The sequence below is a fragment of the Oryctolagus cuniculus genome, chromosome 14 (genome assembly GCF_964237555.1).
Source record: "Oryctolagus cuniculus chromosome 14, mOryCun1.1, whole genome shotgun sequence".
Lineage (NCBI taxonomy): Eukaryota > Metazoa > Chordata > Mammalia > Lagomorpha > Leporidae > Oryctolagus > Oryctolagus cuniculus.
In genome coordinates this window covers 92026876-92046576 of record NC_091445.1, presented here as the reverse complement: position 1 = coordinate 92046576, position 19701 = coordinate 92026876, and the positions used below count along the sequence as shown (strand labels likewise).

General features: G+C 42.4%; 1 long non-coding RNA gene across 1 annotated transcript in view; it reads left to right on the top strand.

Annotated features, from left to right (window-relative positions):
* Positions 1-19145, top strand: part of LOC127492727 (uncharacterized) — a 31618-nt gene extending 12473 nt beyond the window's left edge. The window contains exons 2-3 of the long non-coding RNA XR_007922424.2: positions 9622-9877; positions 17953-19145. This is a non-coding gene — a long non-coding RNA (uncharacterized lncRNA). The remainder of the gene's footprint in view (positions 1-9621; positions 9878-17952) is intronic.
* Positions 19146-19701: the final 556 nt, after the last annotated feature.

The window sequence follows — 19701 nt, the reverse complement described above, 5'->3', positions numbered from 1 at the left end:
ATTATTGCATTTTGTCCATCCCAGGAATTTAGAATTAATCCAGGCCTCATCTAAATGCAAAATAGTGGGGAGAAAGCTGAAAGGAAAATAAACAGTGACCTTAAGGAAGGATGGGTTGTGAGATAAGCCGGTGATGAATTGTAGCTGGGTCTCAGCAGCCCTGCTCTGATCGCTGGATCGCTGACTGCTGCACTGTTGATTTGTTTACTCTGGAAATGCAGTGGCTACAATTTCGGCACAGTTTATTCTCAGTAGTTTACATGGGGAATTCAAAAAGGTGCTCCTGGGTCTGGGGACTTATAGATGAGGAAAAAGTCACCCTTGAACCTGAAATGAGTAGAAATTTGACTTTGTTGAAGGAAATTAGTCAGTGGTACACAAAACCTCTCTGGGAGGTCGTTTTTGCTTCTGCTGATGAAGTTAGGGTGTCTTATATCACCAGGAGGACACAAAGTGTTATAAACAAATCTATCACATTCTTGTATTAGCTTTTTATTCATCTGCAACCAATTACCAAAAACTTACCATGGCTGACCTGGATCTTGTGTCCCAGACCTCTCCAGGCTATAATCGTGAGGTCTGTTGGGCTGCATTCTCACCTGGAGGCAGGACAGTTGCACTCAGGTTAGCAGAACTCACCTCCACCTCCTTGGACTGTTTGGTGACCCTTGTTCCTACTGGTTGTTGGTTAGAAGCTGCCCTCAGGTCCTGCCGGAAACACAGTTGCATACGACTTTAACTTATCAATGGTGGGTCATGCATGACACAGCGGTCTGCTGCTTCTAGGCCAGAAAGAGAACTTATACTTCCTCTTAAAAGTTGTGAGTTCTCAGCCAGCACCGCAGCTCAATAGGCTAATCCTCTGCCTGCAGTGCTGGCACACCGGGTTCTAGTCCCAGTCAGGGCACCAGATTCTGTCTCAGTTGCTCCTCTTCCAGTCCAGCTCTCTGCTATGGCCCAGGAGTGCAGTGGAGGATGACCTAAGTGCTTGGGCCCTGCACCTGCATGGGAGACCAGGAGAAGCACCTGGCTCCTGGCTTCGGGTCAGCGCAGTGTGCCGGCCACAGTGGCCATTGGAGGGTGAACCAACGGTAAAGGAAGACCTTTCTCTCTGTCTCTCTCTCTCACTGTCCACTCTGCTGTCAAAAAAAAAAAAAAAAAAGTTCTGAGTTCTCTTTGAAGAGCTCTCGCCTGATTAGTAAGGACCAATCAAGAGAATTTCCTTCTTGCTCAACTCAAAAGATCAGCTAATTTGCAATTTTTGTCATTTGTACAATCTTTACACTTTTGCCTTAGAAATTGTAACCTAATATAAAGAGGGATGTCCCATCACGTTTGTTGTATTTTATTGGTTAGCACGAAGGTGCAGGTGTGAATCTTCTAGGGTCTCCTTAGAGAGCATCTGCCATAGTTATTGTTTGCCACACAGTACTTGCTATATTTTAAGAGATAATTCAAATAATTTCTGAAAAGGATACTTAAAGATCACTAATTCTACCCAGTCCCTCATAGAGAAGTGCAGATGTGAACCTGGGAACTTTTTACTGGTTACCTGGACAGATACGTTTTCCTGGGTTAACAGACATTCCCCTCAAGAAAGCCATTTCGCTCCATTTTAGCACTTTGTGCTCACCAAACAATCTCACAAGTTCCATTCTGGTCTCTTGAGTAAACAATCCCATCACAAGAGGGTGTTGTGAGAAAGTTAATGCCTCCTGTCCTTACCCTGTTGTGAATGATTAAGTTGGCTTTCTGGTTTCTCCCATCTTGAAGTCTGTTGAGATGTCCCTCCATGCTCAATAAACTGGGGGAAAGTAATGCTGCTTTCCTGTAGAGACCCACTCAGAGCCCACTCACCAGGCAGATCTGTTTGAAGTGGCCCTGGGATGTCTTCTGTGAAGCACCTCCCTCGTGCATGAAGATGCCCTTCATGGATTTCCTGTCCACACTGATCCACAAGCCACATGCTTCCTTCTGGGTGGTGGTCTTTCCAAAGAGCTTTTCCTGATGGAAACATCTCCCAGCACAGAGTGGTTTTTAGACTGATAAATGAGGGCATTTGACAGAGATGGACACCAGAGGAAGACAAAGACAGTAGGTCTGGCTTGAGAATGACGTCGTGTTAAGACAAGAGGAGTGTTTGTCTCTGTCTTCTCTCTTCTGCCCTCCAAGGACAGGAGCAGTAACTGCCTCCCTCCACCTGTGAGGCACGGCAGTCCTGAATTACCACCAGTGAAGATGTGGCTGCTTTTGCACATTGCTGCTGCCCAAAGTAGGAATTCTGTCTGGAATTCGTGCTCCTACCCTCGTATACTCTGCACCAACTGCCCCCACTACTCTCCCTCCTCCCAGGTGACCAGTTCCAATAACTGATTGTGTTGTCAATCATTTTAGTTTTACTTCACACCGCTTAGCATGAGAGTTGAAATGCCACATGTCTAAGTAGTCATCTGAATTCAGGCTTTTGCTTTACATCTTTGGAACCTGATAGGTAAGGCAATCTCTGCTATAGAAGACTTTATGGTTGCTCCTTTCTGAAAGAGGTGTATATAACCTGCCAAGCAATGCACCATGTTCAAAGAGGTCCACCTGTCAACTTGGGAGAGGCAGAAGAATTACCAGGAGGAACAGGAAGTAGTGCTGCTGCCACAAGTTCCTGTGGTGATTCTTTGTCTTCAGTTTCTGTTCTTGGTAATTAACTAATTAACTAATGAATAAATATTGAACCCCATGATTACATGTCTATTGCATTCTTCCTTGTGCTCAAGGCTCCATAGGCAACAGATGTATGTTAATGAGCTCTACATACTGGTGATTACAGAAGAATACCAGAGATGGTGAAGTAATGGCCAGCTGTGTATACTACTTTTCTTCCAGGTGGTAGGAGATGTTCTAAGAGCTTTCCACAAAACCACCAGCAGTTCTCACTGGGGAAACTCCAAGCTTCCATTAAAAATAAGGAAAATAAAGCTCACCATAAACATCCAAGTACATACGTAAATAATGAATAAATAAGATAAATGATGATGGTGATATTAAGTATTAGCAGATACTTGGTGGCAGCTTCTTAAGCAAGTGGGACATCCCAGAATGAGAGGACTACTTAGTGAGTGGGAATTAGAGTGAAAGGTGGAACTGAATTTCGTGCTTAATTTTTTCAGATCACAGTGGAATAATTTCATTCCTGGGGCCTGAAAATTAAACATTCTTTATCTGGCCACACATACATACACAAAATGGTTTTGTAGTAAAAACAGGAAATCTTATCTATACTAGCCAACTTGTTTTTTGACTGAACTAAAAAGGAATGGCTGACTTTTAGCTTGCGATTATGCTTTTTTCCCCCTGTGTTTTATGACGCTCCCAGATTTTGCAGTTAATTATTTCTAAATAATGAAACTGAGATAAAACAAAGGGTAGAGCCTGTTGTAGTGCCCCTTGCCAAGAACCTGAATGGACAAGGCAGTTCCTTTGTAAGTCGTAATTCTCCACCTGGAATGGGGAAAATGATACCTTTATTATTATGTAAGTAATATTAAATTATTCATTAGTATTATATCAATTTTACTGTTGTGAAGATGAAGACCACTGATGTGCATAAAATGATACCATTAGATGTTAGTTTTGGGCTAATTGCCATCAAATTCCGCTTTCAAAATGACAGTTCTTGGATAGTTTCTTAAGTCATTTTTCAGAAGAGAACTGCTTCCAAAATAATTCCAGCAATTTTCAAAATTATTGTTCTGTTGTGATGCAGTCAGCCTCTCACCTTGTTCAGCTTTAACATATTCAAAGCGCTCTAGGGCTATCCAGAGTTGCAAGCATTGCTGATACTAAAATGTTTTGCTTTTGGTGATGTTGTTTATAATCAACAAATTTACTATTATTCACCCTTAGGAGTTCTTAAAGAATAATATGCTCCACACACCCAGTTAAGAAATGAAAAAGAAGGGAAACATTTTACAAGGCCTAAGGAACTAAATAAAACTTAAGCCTTCCTTTATATTCTGACTTCCACAAGGGTCTTTTCAGATTGGCATCAAGTGCCCCTGAGGGAAAAACAGCTAAAACCTTTACTTCTTGGCATCTCTTCCTACTTAGACCCTGAGAATGGAACTTTGATCTTGGTTAGAAGCTCTACGACAGCACAAACCCATGCCAAAGCAGTTCTCAGTCAAAGCTCTTTCTCACTGAGTTGAGTAGAATATCCTATGTGAATACAGTTAGACTCAGAGAGCAAGTGGGACTTTAGAGCTTTGTAGCAACAAGATCCAACTTGATGTCATGATGGTTAAAAGTTGAAAAAGTTTCATTTTTGCAAAATATTTTACAAACAACTTTCCACTAACAATTTCATGGTCAATTCTTAAACTGCAAAGCTTTTTAACTGATGTATCAGAATGTTTTGTTTCTTTAAAAATACTTTGTAACAAGAATATTCTGCAAGCACTCCAATGAGAGCAGTAGGTTCTCCCCCTCAGATGCCATCCCTGTACGTGACCCTGGTGAGTATCCAGGGTAGCATCCACTACAAAAAAGGCTGGAGCAACATAAAAAGGAATAAAACATAGCCCCTGCCTTCCAAAGCCGGCAGTGTGGTGACCTATGGCCGCTGTTGCAAATTATCATTTGAAAACTTAGTTGTTTTCTCAACTATTGCTCTTAGAATAAATTATTGTTTTCAGCTTATTGTGACATCGATGGTATAAATCACTGTTACAGCTGGCTTTCCATGTGCTATTTAACAAAGCTGTTAAAGTAACCAGGTAACATAACTAGATGAGATATTTTATGGATTAGTCACTGAACATTTAAGTTTTCACATCCTTTCATTACTGGAGGACAGGATTGTGATTATAAAATAAATTGAAAGTATGTTATTGCAAAAATGAAAAGAAAAATAAAGGAAGGAGGAGGGAGGGCGGGGGAGGTGGCAAGCATTATTTGCTTATATTTGCATATATGAAATACATGAAATCTGTTCTCTTTGTATAAATAAATATGTAAAAAATAATCAAGAATCCTATCTAAGAGACTGCATGATGGAGTAGGACAATAAGGAAGACTCCAAACCAAGAAGTTGAAACTTCCGTATAACCTGACTTTACAAAGGGAACCTGCTCTGTAGCTGGAGATGAAGCCCCTGTTGCACAGGTTGAACACACATTTAACAGAAGCCAGAAGCTGAGGAGTGGACTCACAGCACCCCAGTGGTATTTTTGCAAGAACTCTTGTCTCCCCTTTCTCCTCTCCTGTAGGAGGTGTCAGAAATGCCACCGTTGATGCCTGTGGGTGGAGCTGTAGTCCTTTTCCAGAGCCCATGAGTGCTGCTCCACTCCCCTGCCCAAGTGTTGGGAGAGCAGCTGGACAAAGTACAGAGTGTACAGAATGCTTGAGATGAAAATTGTTGCAAAAGATGATTCCATTTCTTGAAAACATACTGGAAACACAGAAATATATTTGTCCTGAGAAATGTCTAGAGATTGTGTTAACAACAAAGTGGAGATGCAATGAGATCCGTTCCAGGACTGAGATTTTGGGACTTTAAGGTGAAAATCTGCAGTCAACATTTGTGCACACAGTCGTTATAAACTGGCACTTGTGAACATGACTTAGTCTATGCCAAGCTAGATGCAACTCCTCTGAGATCCAAGAAATCAGAGTTCATCCATTTCAAAAGGAAGACATTTTTCCTGTATTTTCTAAGTCTTTCAAACCAGTGTAAACTCCCAACCAAGTGAAAAAAAAATTGCTCAGGATACTTAAGTAGGTGGCATTATTAACATAAATTTTGCATCATATTGATTTTATATGATATTGCTGCAATGCATGCCACATTCTTTTATGTTAGGATCATAGATGGTGCTAACTGGGAGTTTCTGTATTGTGCTTCAGGACATAACTCCCCTTATTCCAGGGAAACAGGAAGCTTCCCAATCAGCTTCCACATTGCTCCCCTTGCATGCTCGGCTACATTCAGCCTGCAAACCCTGCAGACAGAGTCACGTTGAAGGAGACATCTTCACAATGCTAGCAAAAGAAACACGTTTCAGCCTTTAATATCTTACATAACATGGTTTGGCGGTTGATATGATTGGAATAAAGAGATGGAAACAGCAAAGAAGAATCAGAGTCAACAGAACAATACTGAAATACGTGTGAATTTTCAGCAGCTAGATTTGGCAAAACTCTCAACATAAACTTAGAGATTGAGACATAGAGACAAAACAATCACACACGCCCTGGACATTGGCCAGTATGTTTTGTCCAGTTCCTTTTTGGACAGCTATTCGTTCCTATGAAAGTCATTGCTTTGAATTTTCTGTACAAATATCCTGCTTCTAAGCCTATATATTGTTTTGACAAATTAAACAGATATATCTAAATTTATAGAAAATTTGTGAGGATAGTGAAGAGTTCTAACACACTCCATCCTGTGTCTCTTATTACTACCATCTTAAGATTCAGTGCCCCAATTAATAAGCCATGTTAATTTTTTGTATTAGTGAAAGTCTATTGGATTATTTAGTTATCCTAGGTCCATCCTACTGTCCATTTTCAGTCCAAGTTCCCACACAGAATGCCACATTATATTCAGGTGTCATTTTTCTTTTGGCTCTGCTTTGCTGTGACAGTGTCTCTGCCGTTTTTGTCACATTGTGTACAGGGAACATAACATCACTGTGACTTACTACTGTTGAAGTTCACCTTTATCATCCATCCCAGGTTTCTCTGGTGTCAAGACACTCCCCATCCCTTTCCAGACAATGCATTTTAGAAGGAAGTCATGACACACAACCCACATTAGAGAGTGTGGAATTATGTCCCACTTCCTTGAGACTGAAGTATCTGCACTAATTATTTGGATTCTCCAAAGAAAGTTTACATATTCTTCAATTTGATTTTCTTAGACACCTATGAATTGATGACCGTAGGCTACATTGTACTTTGGGATATCAGACGTCTTTATTCATTTTGTTGCTTCAGTTGCAGCAGCTGGGGCCACTAAGAGCTCTTTCTCTTGCCCCAGGTCCCTTTGTTTTTTTTTTTTTTTTTTTGACAGGCAGAGTGGACAGTGAGAGAGAGAGACAGAGAGAAAGGTCTTCCTTTGCCGTTGGTTCACCCTCCAATGGCCGCCGCGACTGGCGCGCTGCGGCCGGCGCACCACGCTGATCCGATGGCAGGAGCCAGGAGCCAGGTGCTTTTCCTGGTCTCCCATGGGGTGCAGGGCCCAAGCACCTGGGCCATCCTCCACTGCACTCCCTGGCCACAGCAGAGGGCTGGCGTGGAAGAGGGGCAACCAGGACAGAATCCGGAGCCCCGACCGGGACTAGAACCCGGTGTGCCGGCGCCGCGGCTCACTAGGCTAATCCTCCGCCTAGCCTAGCGGCGCCGGATTAGCCTAGTGAGCCGCGGCGCCGGCAACCCCCAGGTCCCTTTGATTTCCTTCGTGACTGTTGGTTTTTCAAGTATTTATTTACTGGCTACAGTAAAATCTCTGAGATCCTGAGATCACCTATGACATTCCCTGCCCCAGTTGTCGAATCAGTGATTTTTTTCCAAATATTCCTAGTTATTTTTATTTAAGAATGAAAATGAGATTTGAGTGACAGGTTTGCTCCTGGCTACTGGGAAGTCAATACTTCTAGATCTTCTCACCTGAAAAAGCAAGGAAATATATGTGTGCATACTAAATCACATGTATGTAAACACCTCATATATATATGTATATATATCCATCTGTAAGCATTACAGAAGGGTACTTCAAAAATTTATAGATATATTGAATTAAAATATAATTAAAATGTTTGAAATAGTATTCACAAGCAGTCTTTATAAAGAGTTTTTGGAAAATGCATGTTATGAAAAACCTATGCATGGATTTAAAATTTCTTCCAACAACTCCCAACATTACTTAGGCCAACATCTTTCCTCCTACTGTCCTCAATGAGACTGTTTCATACATTTGTACATAATGAGATTCTTTTTTTTTTTTTTTTTTTTTGACAGGCAGAGTGGACAGTGAGAGAGAGACAGAGAGAGAAAGGTCTTCCTTTGCCGTTGGTTCACCCTCCAATGGCCGCCGCTGCAGCCGGCGCACCGCGCTGATCCGATGGCAGGAGCCAGGATCCAGGTGCTTTTCCTGGTCTCCCATGGGGTGCAGGGCCCAAGCACCTGGGCCATCCTCCACTGCACTCCCTGGCCATAGCAGAGAGCTGGCCTGGAAGAGGGGCAACCGGGACAGAATCCGGCACCCCAACCGGGACTAGAACCCGGTGTGCCGGTGCCGCAAGGTGGAGGATTAGCCTGTTGAGCCACGGCGCCGGCTTCATAATGAGATTCTTTTATCACAGTCTGCATTCCACCCTGGAATACTGTGACCTCCTGAGTGATGTTTAAAATATCTGTACATTACTGTTTGTGCTAGCAGATTAGTCCCATGGGTTGGAATATGTGCATAGTGCCATGTAGCTATTGCTAAAATGAAATAAAACTGCATTTAAAATGCCCCAGATTGCAGCTAGTCAACTCCACCTCAGTTTCAGGCTCCTGGCAACCACACTTATGTTTATAATCTCCATATTTTTGCCCTTTCCAGAATATTATGTAGATGGAATAATATGGCAAGTAATCTTTTCAAATTGGCAGTTTTTATTTCTTTTGCCAAAGCTCTTGATATGGATTCACATTATTGCAGGTATCAACAGCTCATTCTTTTTACCACTAAATAATATTCCATTTGTCATCAATTTTCTGTCTCATGAGAAGTATGACATGAACAACAGGCAGGGTTGATGGTGATTATTAGATTGAAGTCCACTAAATCTCTGCACCTCACTGAAGTATTCGCTTACAAAAGGCCAGTGCTGTGAAGCGGCAACTGCATTCTGAAGACAGATAGTGCAGAATGACCATGTCCACAGGCTCGTCCCTGATCTCACACGCCCCGCTGAGTTTACCTCCGACGTGTTTCCTACTTGTGTTAACTCGTTTCCAACACCATCAGCATCACCCTTGTCCACACCACAATCAGCTTTTCCTGAACTGAAGCAGTTTTCTCTCAATTGTGGTTTCCATCTCAATGATGTTTCTTCACCAGCCTAAATTCCATACAGTACCCACAGTGACACTGAGAGCTAAATGAATGAACACAAAAAATAATGAAGTTAATCAGCCCCTCCATTACTTCCACCAAGTGACTTCTTCACAAAATGAATCCACAAAGCATTGGCCTCATCTGGGTGACCTGTGAGTGGCCTCTGTTTACTGGTTTATTTTTACCTCTCAATGATTTGCTCAATACACCCAAGGTGTACCCATTTCTTCTTCCTGAAAGTCACCCTGACCTCCCATCTCAGTATTCGCATTCCTGCCCTCTACCTGGGTTGTTTCTCTTCCATGCTTCACCCAGCTAATTCCCATTCACCCCTCCTGCCGTAACTGGTACTTCCTTCATTTCACTAACTTGAATTCCCACAGCCCGTTAGAGATTCTAATTGCTGTTTCTCCCCTGATAAATTTCCTATGATCTTATTATTTCGACACAGGTGTATAACTGTGATTTCATCTAGTTACATTGGATCATTTTTATCATGTGTTTCTTTTATGTCTTATCTCTAGACCAAAATAAGCTCTGTGGCAGCAAGAGAAAGAGAGAGATACCATGCCAGCCTTCTCGACTGAATACTTGAAAAGACCTAGACTTGATCAAATTGTCAAGACTGTTACTCCAGAAAGAAAACTCTCAGTGCTTCCAGTGATGAAAGCAGCAGAGATCACGTAGATCCCTTCTTCCCAAGCGGTTTCGTCACTTCCTAGGAGGCACCTTTGCCAATCTCTCCAGAACCTGACAAAGCTGGCAGAGCTCTGAAGTTAGGTAAGCTGGGACAGTGTGACTCTGTAGACTGAACACAAAACCATGTTCCAAAAGTTGAGGATTGTATTCCCTGTTTTGCTATTAATTTTTTATCTTGTCCTGAACAAAGCACAATGCATTTCCATGTTCAGCTTCATCCCTGCGGCAAAACACTAACCTAGCTCCTTAGGGGAAATGAAATATTGTAATCCATTCCAGACTTCTAAAAAATGATATTTCCATGCTAAGCAATTACTTTCTTATGATGTAATATTGATCACAATCCAGGATCTTATTGACCCAGCAACATATTAATTATTGATGGAAATGGTCTGGGTGAGATTCAAATTCAATTAAACATTATTGTATTGTCCTTGTGGTAATGTTGCATTCATCATCAGAACTGTTTGCTGCCAGATCATTCCAACATCCTCCCCAGGGTTGCTCTAAGTAGATTGCCTCCCAGCTCAAAATAAGCAGGAATAATGGGCTGGATTTTTGTTAGGAGGTAAACAGAATGCTCAAATGCTGCTCTGAGTTCCTCCTAGAGTGCCTCGTAGATAGTATCACATCGAAACTGGTAAAGTGGCTTCTTCCAGATGTACCAAGAAAAAAATAGTAGGCACATATCTCTTGGGGATTTAAGAAATACTGTGACCTATTGCATGCTAAGTAGGTTCAGCCGGATCAATCAGACCACCTGATTAATTCATGTTGTCTCCCGTATCCAATTCTGCTAACAGAAAATGCAATGTCCAAAAAGCATTGCTGTAATATAAGGAAGTAAGAAAATCCCATGAGTTTGAGGGAGATATAAACGAATTTATAGGAAAAAATTTTGAAGTTGAACTTTCTCATGCATCATCGCAATTAACATACTTAAACCTATAGAAAATCAGATTTGTGTGGATTTTGACAACACTGGGACCTATTCACGAAAGCTTCAGAGAGTCATACACTGGTTCAATTTTTGTAAGGCTTTCTGATGCCTGGAATGATCCAAGAATGAGGTGGGCTGGCTTGTGTCCTAATGAACTCCAGTCACTGACAGTGTAGGCCCAACGGTCACTGTCAGATAGCCACCCCCACCCCCGATGTGGAGGGTGGAATAGAGGATGTCTAACAGCGGCCTTACCTCCCTGGTTCGTATTCACAGCCTGATCTCATCCTTGATTGTTACAACATCATTTACTCCCTGGGAAGTGCAGGCTTGGGGTCTGTTGTGACACTGGAGTCAGAAGCTGCCTGCAGCTGCCAATAGATGAAGTTTTAAATAGGATGCATGGTCTAATTGTAAGATGGCTCTCTTGAGTGGACAGCAAGTTGGTGCTGGATTTTGGCTAGGGTACTTAGTTCCTCCTGAAGGGGACTTCTTCAGAAAAATATTTGAGGGTCCTCATGGCACAGTGGTAACCCCAAGGAGAATGATTCAAAAGACCACAGCAGAAGTTACAATGCCTTTCATAACTGAGTCTCAAAATCACATAGTGTCACTCGAATGAAAGGCAGTGGGGGGACTGCACGATGCCACAGATATCAGGGGTCAAACCTCACTGGGAGATGTCTTGGCGATTAGATACTTCAGTGCATCGTCCACCCAAGGCCTCATGTCTGTGTCGTGTGAAAGGCACACCCTTGCTTTGCTGGGAGAAGGTCCTCTGGGGTCTCACATTCCTGAACAACTTGTGAACACAGCATGAGTGCCTTGTGCTTCAGACTGTCTCTTCAAAGATGTTTGTATGAACACTCATGGGAGATACAGTATCTCCCTCCAGAGAGAAATGTTTTCTTACAATCATAGAATACAGTGTGTTCCTCTGAAGCAAAGCAGAGGTGTGATTATTGCACAGTAGAGTAAAACTTTTCCTCTTGACCAAGGACAGTCAAGTGTTCTGTCCATTAAAAAACATTAGGAGTTCCTGAGCTTGGCGTTACTCCTCTGCAAGGCAACCCTTTCTGGGCCAGCATCCATCTGGGCCTCGCCACATTTTCCTTCAGTACTTGGGGGCCAGGGGAACTGACACGTTATGCTTATGTTTAGATTTCTTGCTATGCTATGAATAAGTTATAAGATTCTTTTTCCTGACCCAGGGGTCTTATATTTTCTACCAACACACATGAAACCATGGCCAGCTAACTGTGATGAAGTAAGTATGGTAAAATACCAGACTGTTCTCAGCTCTTGGCATTGCTTCCCAGGAACACCTCCTATCCCCCCTCCCAGATCTCATCCCATCATAGCTTGGCGTCCAGTCTCTCTCTGATTGGGTTCTGTGCAAACAGCTCCTTGAGTTTGTCAGTTCTTTAAAATCTGAAGTCCTGTGAACTAGAAAGGCAAGATTTTTACTCTCCATATCCCAAATGTGTAATGATTGGAATCATGGTGCACAATACTCCACACAGGCCCAACTATTCACAAAGGAGAACAGGAGACACATAATTCTCCACAGTAATTCTAAAATCCATTTCCACACAGAACACCGGGCCCTGTGTGAGGTCTCAGACAACTGCCTTATATCTTAATTCCAATCTCTGGCATTCTGGCTGTGACTGAGTCTTCATATTGGGTAAAAATGAATGCTGCTTGTATCTAAGTCATTTTTTCCGACCACTTCCTGTTCTTAATCCTCCAGGGACCCAAACCTCTTTGCATTCTGAATTTACTTGTTCATTGTAGTCAGAGCTGATGACCTTTCACATAATCCAAGTAAAAATCACTGGGCTTTCTATAAATTCCATTCCATTTCTATAAATTTCACTCCATTGGAAAGTGGGCACAAACACAAATCTTATTGAGGTAAACTGACTTTCACCATTTTACTTTCTGTAAGGCTGCAGCAGGATAATGCTCTTACGATCCTTGGTGGTTTTATTTTTAATTACTAAAATGTGTGGTGCACATATATCCTCAGAGGACTTTTGTCTGTTTGACAGTGCATATCAACCCATTTCTTTTTTAAAGATTTATTTATTTATTTTAAAGACAGAGATCACACACACACACACACAGAGAGAGAGAGAGAGAGAGAGAGAGAGAGAGAGGAGAGAGAGATAGGAGAGAAAGAGAGAGAGAGGAGAGAGAGAGAGAGGGAGAGAGAGAGATCTCATCCTTGGCTCATTCCCAAATGGCTGCTACAGCCAGGGCTGGGTCAGGCCGAAATAAGGAGCCAGGAACTATGTCTGGGCCTCCAAGATGAGTGGCAGGAGTCAGGCAGATGGGCCATCATCTGCTGCCTCCCCAGGAGCATTAGCAGGGGACTATATCAGAAGTGGAACAGCTGAGAATCAAACTGGCACTCAGCTATGGAATTTGGTGTCGCAAACTGCGTCTTAACCCACAGCAGTGCTGCTCCAGGTCCCCACCTCATCCATTTCTGACATCACACAGAAGACTCTACATTCATACCTGGGTCTTGCCTGTGAACCAGATTTACTTACAGTGGCCTGGGTTTGGTTCTTTTATTTATTTTCAGAACTTCTGTGATCTGAAAGCCCAGAAATGGGAAAAACTGTTAGTTTTCACCTAAACCCAACAAGAACTGCTTCCTTTGCATAGAACATCTGTGTGTGTTTACGTGTGTGTGTGTTTTCATCATGGTTCTAGTCTTGCATTTTGCTAAGGCTGCTGGATCATCCAGGCAGCACCTTGAATACTTGGCCTAGAAGACTCTTTAGAGAGATCATCCAGCTAAGTGAGTAGCATTTTTTTCAGTTTCCACCTTGCTTGAAACAGTGTTGCTAAACTTTCTGTTACTTTGCTCCATGTTGCAAACACTTGTCTCCCTGAAGCCTCCTTGAAGACCACCTGGCTTCTTCTCTTCAAGGTCCTCATGAGAGATCTCACTAAGACCCTTCCCCACATTCTTTCAGCTTCTGCCTACCGCTAGGTCCAGTGCCAATCTGGATGTTTCAGATATTTTAATTTTTTTTTATTGTAGCACATCATTCTTATATTGGAAAGTTCGTACAGGTTACCAATTTTTGCTTAATTACCCTCAGAATTCATATCTTAGAACAATAATAATGACGCATTATCTCCCAAGGCTTCAGATGGTTGAGTCCAGGAGCAGCCTGATAGAGAAATCCAGGTCTGAGTCTTTCTTTTTTTATTTTATTTTTTAATTTTTTTAACAGGCAGAGTTAGACAGTGAGAAAGAGAGACAGAGAGAAAGGTCTTCCTTCCTTCCGTTGCTTCAGTGTCCTTATAGAACAGTATCTGACTTATGCAGGGCAAGTGAGATAAGAGAACAAGGTGGGAAGCTGCAGTGGCTTTTATTATACAGCAAAACCTCCATAGAATATAACTGACCACATATGACCAACAATGATTCAGTGTGAGAATGGACTACACAAAGGTAGACAGCTGACAGAATGAAAGTACGGGCCACTAGAGATCACCTGCCCCAATGCCATCTCTTCCAGCGAGAATCCCAGAAGCTTATAAAAGTCCCACGCATTCCGGAAGGAAGCAAGCGGCGAGGAGAAAACCACTGTTAATCTGGGTGTTGTTTCTTGGGGGACTGCTCATGCGCTCCAAAGCCTATGAGACACTGAAAGTGGGGATAAATGTGTCTGTGTGTTTACATGCCTGCTTTTACTTATGTTTTCATGTAAATCTTCCTGAATTTCTGGCTCCTGCCATCAGATCAGCGCGGTGCACCGGCCACAGTGCGCCGGCCACGGCGGCCATTGGAGGGTGAACCAACGGCAAAGGAAGACCTTTCTCTCTGTCTCTCTCTCTCTCACTGTCCACTCTGCCTGTCAAAAAAAAATACTTTTTATTTTGGAATAATTTAAAATGCTTTGAAGAGTTGCAAAGATAGAATCTTGTATGTCTTTAATCCAGTTTCTCTAATTCCAATATCTTACATAACCCTCAAAACTTTGCCAGAACTGAAAAAAAAAAAAAAAACCCTTGGTGCATTTCTATTAATTAAATTGATGATTTTATTTAGATGTCACCAGTTTTGCCACTGATGCATTTTTTTTCCAGTTGTGTGATCCAACCTAGGAAACTACATTTACATTTGCTTAGTATTTTTAAAATTTTAAGTATTTATTTATTTGAGAGGAAAAGAGGCAACGAGAGACACAGAAAGAGTAAGAGAGAGAAAAATAGAGGGAGGTATTATTGCTACTGGTTCTCTATCCAAATGCCCACAACAGCTAGGACTGGGCTGGGCCAAAGCCAGGAGCCAGGGGTTCACAGTCCATGTCTCCCTAACAGGTGGCAGGAACCCAAGTACTTCAACCATTACTGCTTCCTGCTAGGGTTGGCCTTAGCAGGAAGCTGGAGCCAGAAGCTGGAGGCAGGTCGTGAATCTGTGCACTCTGACGTGGGATATGGGCATCCTGAGTGGTGTCTTAGCCACTAGGCCCAATTCTTAGCCCTTGCCTCGTATATTTTAAGTGTAAAATCTCACTCTCTCCACGCTCCTGCTCCCTTTGCCCCACCATGATTATTTCAGATCTTACTGCCTTTGTTCCATTGCTCGTATCAGTTTCCTACTGGTTTGACTAACGTGGACTTCATGTTCTGCAATACCAGTGGTCATTCAGTCATCCTGTCAACACTGTTCTCTGTGGGTTTCCACCGTCCTGTGACAGAATATTCCCTCCCTGGATAAATGAGGTCTTCAGATTCTTTCCTTCTGTTCTCATATTCATGATCACTAATGAAGAACACCACACACATACTTAGAACTTCTGTAAGTTCATGGTCTCCAGTGGCAAGGTTTCCTCAGTGTGGCCTGGAAATCCCACTGGGTAGCCCCCACCATCTCCATCTAACATTCCCTATTTAATATTTTATCACAACTATTCTACTACTTTTATAAAATATCTATTTATTTACTTGACAGGCAGTGTTATAGAAAGGTTATATAGGGAGAGCATTACATCTGTCTGCTGGTTCTTTTACCAAATGGTAACTGGCACCTAAACCAGGAGCCTGGAGCTCCATCCAGTTGTCAGGGGCCCAAGTACTTGTGCCATCCTCTGCTGCTGTCCCAGGCATGTTAGCAAGCGGGTGGATCAGCAGTGGAGGATCTGGGACTCTAACTGGCACTTGTATGAGATGCTAATACTGCAGGTAGTGGCTTAAAGCACGGTGCCACAGCACTGGCCCCTTATCACTACTATTGTAAGATTTTATCACTGTGGCATTTTGTATTTTGTATACTATTTTGCCTACCTACCTCCTCCTCCATTCAGCATGATACCTCAGTAACGTCACCAAGGAAATATAAGAATCATTAAGAACTTACCAGTCTTTTCCCATAGCTGCACCTGATTCACTTAATGCCACAATTTCTGGTACATGCTCTCTGCTGCTCAGCGGGGCAGACCCTGCTCTTGACCACACACTGCCAATCCCCTTGAGTCTGTGATGCCCCTCTCCACCCCCAGAAAGTCTGCTGTGTTCCAACCTCTTCTCAAGGGACAGGCATTTGGCACTGTAGGTAAGCCACTGGTTAGGACAGCCCTGTCTCACATTGGAGTGCTTGAGTTCCATATCCACTTGACCCCAGCTTCCTGCTAATGGTCTCTCGGAGGCAGCAATGATGCCTCAAATAATTGGGCCCCTGCCATCCATAAGGGAGACCTGGATTGAGTTCCCAGTGTCCAGCTTCAGCCCTGGACTGGCCCTGGTTGTTTGCAGGCATTTGGAGAATGAACCAGCAGATGGGAGATCTCTCTGTTTTTCTGCCTTTCAAAAAAAATATATTCTCACTGTTTCACATATAAGTGATAATGAAATACACATAAGTTCCTGTACATTTCCTAGCCTAGAAAATCTTTGCTACAATCCTACCTCCCCCTGCTGCCCACTGTCCAGAGTTTTTTCTTCAGTTTTTAGATGTTGTGCCCTAAATGCATTGAGTCACCTTCCCTGGTGATCATTCCCTTCAAACCCTGAGAAAGGAGCTCAGACCCCCTTGCTCCAAGACCCCCTTGTCCTCGCCAAGGACACCAGCAGTCCCTACAGTGTTAGAGGCACTGACGCCATCACTTAATTGTCCCAAGCCCACGACACAACTGGACTCCAATGACCTCACTTTGCTTCCAGATGTCTTTGTCCCTTTACACTCAGAGGGCGACAATGCCACCCTCTCCTGACCTTGTGTGCTCGTCTCAATTCTCTTTCTCCATCTTCTTCTCATGCTTCTTGTCTGCATTCCATATTGGACTTTCCTTCCAGCCTCCTTTCTTTATTCTCTCGTCATGTTTTAGAAAATTATTGCATTACCCCCTCCTGCAAACTACCACACTCCTGGCTCCAGACTGAAATATGGTAGCTTTACATGTTTTCAAAACAAATTTGTCCTTAGAGCATGGAGATTCAAATAATCTTTTAAGACCTCATTATTTTTTGAAACACAAGCATAAAGATTTCTGACAACTATCCAGAGATTCTCCCTTAATTTTTGTCATACTGTCTCAAAACTGGTTAATTACAGTTTGATATTATTTGAATGGTATTCCCTAAAGATGTTGGGTGAAGCTTTTAATAGTCATCATTTTCCCCCCACTTTCACTACTTCCTTAAGGAAATGTAAAATATCTATTCCTATTTGTGTTCTTCCCGGGGGCATTGCAAAGTTTTAAAGTATCATTAAAGTTATGTTTGAGCCTGAATTGTCCATGTACTTCTCATGCCAAAAAGTTTAACATCTGTGCAATGTAATACTTACGTTTCTCACTAGTCATATATATATATATATATATATTTATGTATGCATTTAAATTATCTATCGGCCTGAAGTTACTTTAAATTAATAATTGGTAAATATATTATATTTTTAATATTACTGGGGTTGAATAAAAGTCCTAAGGTTATACTCCATAGCAACAGGAAGAAAATAAAGCAGGAGGTAAGTGTTGGAATCACAACCCAGCAGCCTCACATATTTATCACTCATATTTTAATTAAGACAACTGGTAATGTTGTTCAAAAAAGGCTTTTTCCAATGCCTCAAATATTTTGAGGTAAAACGTGTTTATATTTAAGACAGTACCAGTGTTCCTGGGGCTTTAATTCGTTTGAGTTGTTGGAGGGCATTGCCACATTACTTCCCATTTCCTTTTTTGTACAGATGCTACATTGGCGGGATTTCAAATTCACAAAATATCAATGGCATACAGTAAAAGTTGTCTTTGCACAGAATGGATGCAGTGTGTTCAGGACAGCAGTCACTACTGAGGGCACCAACCTGGCGTTCTGCATGCTGCGGTAACAATGCTTCAGCGAGAAACTGGATGCATGTAATTTTACATGAATTGAAAGAATATGGGGCATTTACGCCGGCGTTGCGGCTCACTAGGCTAATCTTCCACCTTGCGGCGCCGGCACTCCGGGTTCTAGTCCCGGTCGGGGCGCTGGATTCTGTCCCGGTTGCCCCTCTTCCAGGCCAGCTCTCTGCTGTGGCCCGGGAGTGCCGTGGAGGATGGCCCAAGTGCTTGGGCCCTGCACCCCATGGGAGACCAGGAGAAGCACCTGGCTCCTGCCATCGGATCAGCACGGTGTGCCGGCTACGGCGGCCATTGGAGGGTGAACCAACGGCAAAGGAAGACCTTTCTCTCTGTCTCTCTCTCACTGTCCACTCTGCCTGTCAAAAAAAAAAAAAAGAATATGGGGCATTTAGTATAGATAAGAAATCGCTCCATCAAAGGGCATTTGCATTTATAACTGCATAATGCATATTTCTAAGTTGCCTTCTGTAGTAGAAGTTGAGCCAATTTACAATACAGTTATGTCACTGGTACAGGAAATGCCGACTGAGTTTCAAACGGAGCTTGATCTCTCCTAGCAAGTGTCTGAGTCTCCACTTCTGGATGATGGTGGTGTATGTATGTGGTGGCGACCCTCAGATCCTTGGCTCTGCCCAGGGAAGCTGTGAGGGTGCAGGAGCCAAGCTCAGCATCATAGTTTTGTAATTCCTGAATGTTCCATCGTTTACTGTTGTTTCTACCATAGTCACATTGTGGAATTCTCCCCAGCCTGCTGCCACTTCTGCTATGAGGTGAAATCTGAACCTCATGGAAGGAGACCCAAACTGTCATTTGTATTTACACACGGGTGAAGGTAGAGGAGAACAAGCTAAATTGCTCCAAGATGTAACTATTCATGAGTTAGGATTCTGCCATAATAGTGCCTTTCCATGAGTCTCTTTTTCTTCCTCTCTTTCATTTTCTTTGTCACTACATTAGTAATTTATTTATAAAGAAATTTCATGTATATTAAATGAAACATTTTTTAAAAAGAAAAAGATAACATAGGAAGGGTAAAGTCAAGATTAAGCCATGAAGTGAATTTAATACATACATATTACTCATTAGAAGTGAGTTGCGAATATAGCTCCGAAATTCTTAGTAGCTTAGAGAGGTAAGATCAAGTCTACCATGCTTAGTGGCTATAAGAAAAATATTATTCAGTGTAAATACTTAATCCTGAGAATGCTTCTCTCAATACATCACAAAGCAGTCAGCAATTTCTCCATCACAAATGCCTAAGATGATTGCTATGACACGTTTTGCATGTTCTTGGTACAATAAAGGCAGAGTTAGCTCATGGAAGTGAATCTTACAAGGACTTAGACAATGCATTAGAGACAGAAAGCTCTCTGGTTCTTTAGTCAAAGGTCACCTTCAGAGCTGTGTTTAAATATTGATTATGCCACATCCTTGAAAAATACATAGAAGCTACCTAACATTTAAAGACTCAGTTTACTCATCTGTTGGGAATAATAGTAGCTACCTGGAATGGTTGTTTGCCAACTTTGCATCACCCATGTATGTGTGTGTGTGTGTGTGTGTGTGTTTTAGAGAGATAGAGAGAGAGAGAG